The following is an 8,216-nucleotide window of genomic DNA, read 5'->3' on the forward strand; positions in this document are numbered from 1 at the left end:
AAAAAAAAAAAAAAAAAAAAAAAAAAAAAACGGGCAGAAGACCTAAATAGACATTTCTCCAAAGAAGACATACAGATGGCCAAGAAGCACATGAAAAGCTGCTCAGCATCACTAATTATCAGAGAAATGCAAATCAAGACTACCATGAGGTATCACCTCACACCGGTTAGAATGGGCATCATCAGAAAATCTACAAACAACAAATGCTGGAGAGAGTGTGGAGAAAAGGAAATCCTCTTGCACTGTTGGTGGGAATGTAAATTGATAGAGCCACTAAGGAGAACGGTATGGAGGTTCCTTAAAAAAATAAAAATAGAACTACCGTATGATCCAGCAATCCCACTACTGGGCATATACCCAGAGAAAACCATAATTCAAAAGACACATGCACCCCAATGTTCATTGCAGCACTATTTACAATAGCCAGGTCATGGTAGCAATCTAAATGCTCATCGACAGAAGAATGGATAAAGAAGTTGTGGTACATATATACAATGGAATATTACTCAGCCATAAAAAGGAACAAAATTGAGTCATTTGTTGAGACGTGGATGAATCTAGAGACTGTCATACAGAGTGAAGTAAGTCAGAAAGAGAAAAACAAATATCGTATATTAACGCACATATGTAGAACCTAAAAAATTGGTACAGATGAACCGGTTTACAGGGCAGAAGTTGAGACACAGATGTAGAGAACAAATGTATGGACACCAAGGGAGGAAAACTGCGGTGGGGTGGGGATGGTGGTGTGCTCAATTGGGTAATTGGGATTGACATGTATACACTGATGTGTATAAAATTGATGACTAATAAGAACCTGCAGTATAAACAAACACACAAAAAACAACTAATACTAAACTTTCTTTGGGTTATTTGTATGGAAATATGTTAATATAAATGTTTCAGAGATTACATGAAATTTCTAAAAATCTTATATGTTCTGGTATAATGTTATAAGTCATAATTCTAGTTATTACTTTAAAATGTATATCACAGAAATAACTAAATTTCCTTGTCAGTTGCATTATTATGAACTTTCATCAAATCTTTAACCGTGGTCATTTTTAAGTCTTTTGTCATTTACAGACAGTTCTGGGTGTACCCTGATGCTTTCGCAAAAATGTTCCTATAAAAGGGTTTCATCTTCAAGGAATTCATGGAAAAGACTCTGACAAGTACAGGTTTCTGGTAACTGACTGTACTGCTGAACTGAATGAATAAGCATGTTCAGAACTCTAATGGAAAACTCATGAACTCATAAAAGCGCTAACAAAAGATCAAGATGAAAAAAATTAATCACATGGGACTGAGTGAGTGAACTGATGAGGATGATTATAACTTTTGTGACTTTCTGTTTGAATAAAAACAAAAAAATCCCACAAGGACTCAGAGGCAAAAAACATACAAATCAATTTTCACTGCAAAGTAACGGAGCTGTTACAGTGGAGGATTCCTGGACTGAATGTCAGTATTATGACATAGTGTGAGTGTGTTTCGTGTGTGGTAATTGCAATCATTGTTGCTTTTGTTGTGGTCATCCATTTACAGTGCTTGGTGTTAGTTTATTTATCTCTTGTAAAAATAAAATACAGTGTGTGTGTGTGAAAAAAAAAAAAGCTTTGCTGAAACCCTTCAGGGAGTTCGGGGTTTAGGGGGGCATGAGCCAGCCATTCCCCTTGCATGACCTTTCTCTGCTCCAAATTCCAATGTTTCGGTATTGTTTGGCCTCGCTGTGCATCGGGCACGTGAACCTGCATCCGGTTTAACAGGAGGAGACCTGGTCTCTGAATTATGGTGTCTGCAGTGGGCAGGATGGGGCAGCAGCACCCCTTCCAGAATTCACGTTGGTTTTCCTCGATCTACATCTACTTGGGGGCTAAATGTTGAAGCAGAGAACCTAGAGGGGTTAGATAGATATTTAATGACTAAGAAACCCTGGTATGTGTTGAAATTACAATGTAACAGAGACATTTAGCTCTTACTTGGACTTTCTATCTGTAGTGGGCTGAATTGTGGTCCCTCCCTCTCCCTACCCCGAATTCATATGTTGAAATCCTGACCCCAGTACCTGAGAATCTGACCTTATTAGGAGATAGGGCTTTACAGAGGTAATTAAGTTAAAATGAGGTCATTGGGGTGGGTCCTGATCCAATAGGACTGGTGTCCTTCTAAGAAGAGAGATTAGGACACAGACACATGCAGAAGTGAGAGGGTATGAAGACACAGAGAGAAAATGGCATCTACAAGCCAACGCCTTGATCTTGGACTTCTGACCTTCTGAGCTGTGAGAAAATAAGTTTCTGTTGTTTTAAAACCCCCTGTCTCTGGTACTTTGCTATGGCAGCCCTAGCAAACAAATACACCACCTCATTCAATGTTAAGAGTGAAATTCTCCTTTTAATATGTAAACATTTCTTCATAAATCATTTCACATTTCTTGTTTAATTATTCACAGATTTTGTATAAATGATGATACATATCTGAAGTGAGGGAAATAGCACTGATAAAGGGCAGAGAGATTTTCAAAAGTCATCCTGGCTGAAGGCTGGAATATTTTGAGTAATTTGCTATAGACACTGTGAAAGTTGGGCAGCTGTTTTGCTTTAAACATTAGTTTCTTCCATAGGGAGTGGAAAATTACTCTGAGAAGTGATTCTAAAAAGTTGATTCTCATTCTTTGTGCCAAGTTTTCCAGAAGAAGTTAACAAAAAGATTGTCTTTATCTGGAGGGACTTTCTGAACTGCTGCCTCCTCAGCGTCTCAATTCTGCCCATTTTTGTCTCCACTCCCACCTCATCCTATTGGGTACTTGTTAAGCAAATAATATACACGCCCAGGGTTGGATTTATTATTTTTATGCAGATTGTTAAAAATAGTGCAACTGTGGGCAGAGGAATGACCACAGGAAGTGATTCACTTCCTCTGGTCGGTTTCTCTGACACCTACCAAGACCAGAGAAATACAAATAATGGAAGGATTCATGTTGGAAAGTCATGGCACCATCTCTTGATTCTTTTTTCTGCCAGAGACTAGCCCAATCTAGGATGTGCTTCTACTTGCCACCCAGGCTGTATGTCTTTGAAGTCTGGGATCATGCTTAACGTCTACCCCGGGAACCTGATTCTTCACTCTGGCATGTATCTGGCACAGTTGATAAAACTGGACTTTAACTGCAGCAGAGACACTTTCCCTTCTGCGTTTGGGGAGATGATGGGGGCTCACGTTGGCGGTGTGGGTTCCCATCGGTGGTCCTTGGTGTGCTTCAATCCAGTTTCAGCAAACCTTTCACAATGGTTCACACCATTTTACCTGGTCTTGATCCTAGACTCCATTTGCTTCTCTTAGACAATGGTATGACCAGACGAGTATAATTACGACAATCTTGAGCCTTGCCTGGTATCTACAGATTGTGTTTTCTCCAACATGATCTCATTAGTGTGCATCAATTCTGGAAGGTCATTGGCGCCCTTCACTCGATTTACTATCTGGGCAAGGGAACAGGGTTCAAAGACCCCACAGGTTGACAGTGAACCTTCCTTGTGGACCACTCAGCCTGGGAAATGGGGAAATATGATTTTACCCAGCATGTTAAACATAGGTGAGCTACAGTTGGGGAGACTCCTGCAGGGTGGGTCTGGGCTCCTGGAAGCCTTCAATTCTCCTTTCTTATTCTTATTCTCAGTAACGGGTGTCACACATTATTGTTCTATTAAATCTTTAAGCCTTGAGTAAAGAATAGTTTTTTGAAAGACGTAAATATAGATTTTAAAAAATCACCCAATGAAGATTATGGAATAAGGTGGATTAAAAATAAAGAAAGAAATGAAATGAGCAATCAAATCACAATAGTTACAAAAAAATCCATCAAGGGCCATTAGGAGAAAAAAAAATTCAAGTCATTTGAGATGTTGGAAAAATAATTTTTAAAAGTTAAAAAATTAAAAGCATTATTTTTAATCTAATATAAAAAAACCAGTGTTTTCATTCCACATTCTCATTAGTAAAGAGTTTAGGGGGGTTTCCCTGGTGGCACAGTGGTTGAGAGTCTGCCTGCTAATGCAGGGGACACAGGTTTGAGCCCTGGTCCAGGAAGATCCCACATGCCGTGGAGCAACTGGGCCCATGAGCCACAACTACCGAGCCTGCGTGTCTGGAGCCTGTGCTCTGCAACAAGACAGGCCGCGATAGTGAGAGGCCCGTGTACCGCGATGAAGAGTGGCCCCCGCTTGCCGCAACTAGAGAAAGCCCTCACACAGAAACGAAGACCCAACAGAGCAAAAATAAATATAAATAAATTAATAAACTCCTACCCCCAACATCTAAAAAAAAAAAAAGTTTGGGAAAGGAAGATAAAAGGGAAAACAGAAAGAGATATGGGTGGGTGGGAGAGATACAGAGTGGAGGAAAGGGGAATGAAGAGGAACGTACAGACAGGCTGGATGGCTGTTTAAAAAAATGGCAGCAGGGGGCTTCCCTGGTGGCGCACTGGTTGAGAGTCCGCCTGCCGATGCAGGGGACACAGGTTCGTGCCCCGGTCCGGGAAGATCCCACATGCCGCGGAGCGGCTGGGCCCGTGAGCCATGGCCGCTGAGCCTGCACGTCCGGAGCCTGTGCTCTGCAACGGGAGAGGCCACAACAGTGAGAGGCCCACGTACTGCAAAAAACAAAACAAAACAAAACAAAAACAGGGCAGCAGGACCCACAGATGAAGTCAGAGAGCATAGTATGAGGGACAGGGTGGAGCTAGAAGTCCAGGGACATTCTGAAGAGCTTGTAGATTATTCTTACTGCAGGCTGGTCCCCGGCCCTGCGGGCCTTCCATTGCCCCATCCTATACGTATGACTGCCATTTGAAAAGCAGACTGGCTAGTCACCCAACATTTGGAAGTTTTCAATGGCTCTTCCACAAGCAAGCCAAAGTGGCATTTGAAATGGATGGTTTCAGACAGCTTGGGAAGGATGCCCTCCAGTGGGTCAGAGCAATAATCCCCAAGGTTTGGAGTAAGAGAGACAGAAGGACAGAGAGCCCTTCAGTGTGCAGGTCCTCCAAGAAAGCCCACCAGAGGTTCTTAAGCTGGGGTGTACGAACTCCCAGACATCATATCTCCACCTGTAAGGGCTCAGGTACTGAGGGTTTTCCTGGGAGAGGGCGCTTGTCCTCCTGCGGGATCGCTGAGTTAGACTGCACCCAGGGAGAGCGGGGCTGCCCAACAATGAGATAAAACCCCTTCCAGCAGGAAGAGAAAGCAGGAAATCATGAAGGTAGATGCACTGCAATCCCCACGGTCATTTCCAACTCTATAACAACCTCTGGTTCTGTGATTGAACAAAAAAGACTGGAGCTCTTGATAGGTGTCATTAAAAAAATTTTTTTTAATTATAAAATTCAAACATGTAAAAAATAAATCAGCAGTTCCAAAGTGTATAAAGAGCAGAGAAGACTACCATCTTTAATACCATTCCTGGGTGATAATCATTGTTCAACACTTGGGATATATCCATTCATTCTTCCACACTGAAAATATGCAGAGTTGGGCTTCCCTGGTGGTGCAGTGGTTGACAATCTGCCTGCCAATGTAAGGGACACGGGTTCAATCCCTGGTCCGGGAAGATCCCACATGCCGTGGAACAACTAAGCCCGTGAGCCACAACTACTGAGCCTGCACTCTAGAGCCCATAAGCCACAACTACTGAAGCCCGTGTGCCTAGAGCCCGTGCTCTGCAACAAGAGAAGCCACTGCAATGAAAAGCCTGTGCACCGCAACGAAGAGTAGCCTCTGCTCGCCACAACTAGAGAAAAGCCCGCATACAACAACGAAGACCCAACGCACCAAAAATAAATAAATAAGTAAATTTATTAAATATATATATATATATGCAGAGTTAAACATATGAAACATACCACACATAAACACGGATAACGTCTTTTGTATGCAACTCACTAATTTTATTTGCCATCTCATGGCAAATAGTGGATACACTGCCATGTCAGTACTTAACATCTATTTCATTCTTTTTTTTTTTTAAATTTGGGCTTATGTGTACTGGAATCAAAACAGTACAAGAAAAAGAAACATGATTGGTCCTAAGACTTCAGCACTGTTAAGATTTACTGAGGAACTGTTGAGGGTCCAGAGAGAGAACTGCAGGGTTATCTCTGGCTAAACCCACCAGCTTCTCCTTGGTCAGGTGGAGCTTTTCAGTAAATGCCCGAAAGCAGCCATCGTGGGAGCTATTTCTCAGGGCTGCCAGGGGGCATGTTCTCCCAGGCGGGATGTCAGCTCAGCCGAGTTGCCCTTCTGTACCTCCCGTGCTGTGATGCTCTTTCCTCTCCCCGACCCCAGCCTGAGTGATCCAATCTCTGACGCTCTTGGATGTGAAAAATCTGCTTGTGGGAAAGGCCTGAAATGTCAGCTCACTCTCTCTGTGTCTGCCTGTAAGTGACAACTGTGGAAACCCAAGTTCTGGCCCTTGGAAAGCACACCCTGGGATGGAACACGGGGTGTCAATTTCCACCATCATCACAAAGGCTGCTGTTGGGGAACTCTTAGTACAGTCAAGCATTTTACTTCTTATCACCTCTGATTTTCAGAAACCCTAGGAGGGAGGTATCACTACCTCCATTTTATAGAAAAGGAGAATAAAGCCCAGAGAGCTTAAGGAGCTTGTCCCACGTTGCACAGCTTCATGGTAGAAGCAGAATTCCTTTTGGGGTCTCCCTGTGCCCTTCACACTGCACCCTGCCAACCTGGTGAAGGAGGCATTGGCTTCTGCAGTCACGCCGTGTGGCCCTAAGGCAGCTGCCTGGCCAGAGTCAAGCCTGCCAGTGGTCGCTTAGAAAGTGGAGCCCCCAGCTGCGGTAAGAGGCTGAAAGCCTTGGGTTCTCCTGGAGACTTCAGGGGGCCATGACCTCCAAAACCATCCTGGACGGCAACCTCCATATCACTGACCCACCTTCCTAGCCCGCTGGACCTCTGGTCTCATAACAGAAACATTTCAGCATTGGTGTCTTAAACACTTGGGATCTAAGTTTGGCATCTAAGCCAGGGTTTTGGTAAAATGAATATGTCACTCCTGGGTGTCAAAATCTTCTGATAACCTGGCTTGTTTATTGCAGGTCTTACTGCAGGTGTCTTTCATTGTAAACTATTTCAAACTTTCTTTGAAGGTCAAGGGTGTTCCAAAAAAATTGTTGAGGGTTGTAGGAAAATTGGATAGAATTCAGAAAAGAACAAAAGTAATGACTCTGAGGATGGAAAACAGGCCTCTTAGGACAGGGGATTAAGGTAATTATTCGTTTCCTGGAGGGAAGTTGAGGGGTGGCTATCATTCTTAGGATCTTGGCTGGATTCTGACCACTGACCAGTGACTCCTAACTCCACAGACAAATAGGAATTTGTCCCCGAAGGGGGCATTCTGGCCAGATGTGGTTACTGCTCACTGGTCCAGGCTCTCCCAGAGCCCTTTGGTATCTGCTTCTCGTTTGGTTCTTGGAATTGCCTTGTGAGGGAGGGCAAGGATGCTTATGGCTTTGCCACTTACTCTCTTACCAGAAACTGGCTGAATCTCACGAAATTTCTGTGCCTCTGATTCGTCACCAGCAACATGAAGATATTAATTGTATCTATCTGATGATTAACTGAATTAACCTATGCAAATGTTCAGAAGAGTGGTGGTCACATTGCAAAGACAATGTAAGAGTTAGCTATTACTGTTGCTGAAATCAGAAACAGAGGACCAGGGGAATTCAGAGGCTTGCCCATGGCTTGGACTAGACTTAATTTTTTAAATTAATCAATTTGCTATTTATTAATGGACGATGAGTTATGTCAGCAAAAATGAAGTGTGCACAGTTTGATGAATTTTGATCAGTGCAGCACTTGTGTGGGTATCACCCCCTGGTGTGTTTCCAGTGGTTACACAGTGCGTGGTCAATGGCAGGGGTTGCCCCGGTTTACTCAACAAACATTACTGCAGGGCACACAGAATCTAATGTTAGAAGGGGCTCGTCATCTTTGGTGTTTTGCCGCTGCCACCACCAGCATCACCCCTGGGTCCTGGTGGGGTAGCAGAGTCAGCCCTGAATCAGAGTCAGGGAAGTGTTTCTAGACCCTTCCTCCTTCTGGTCCAGACTCACCGACTCTGCCAGCGCCGCTGCAGCAACATCCCCCTCGGTGCCCCACTGTCCCTGCTCACCGAAGTCCCCAGGGAGCCTT

Source organism: Monodon monoceros, unplaced genomic scaffold, assembly GCF_005190385.1.
Source record: "Monodon monoceros isolate NGI ecotype Baffin Bay Population unplaced genomic scaffold, NGI_Narwhal_1 Super_Scaffold_11, whole genome shotgun sequence".
NCBI classification, from domain to species: Eukaryota; Metazoa; Chordata; class Mammalia; order Artiodactyla; family Monodontidae; genus Monodon; species Monodon monoceros.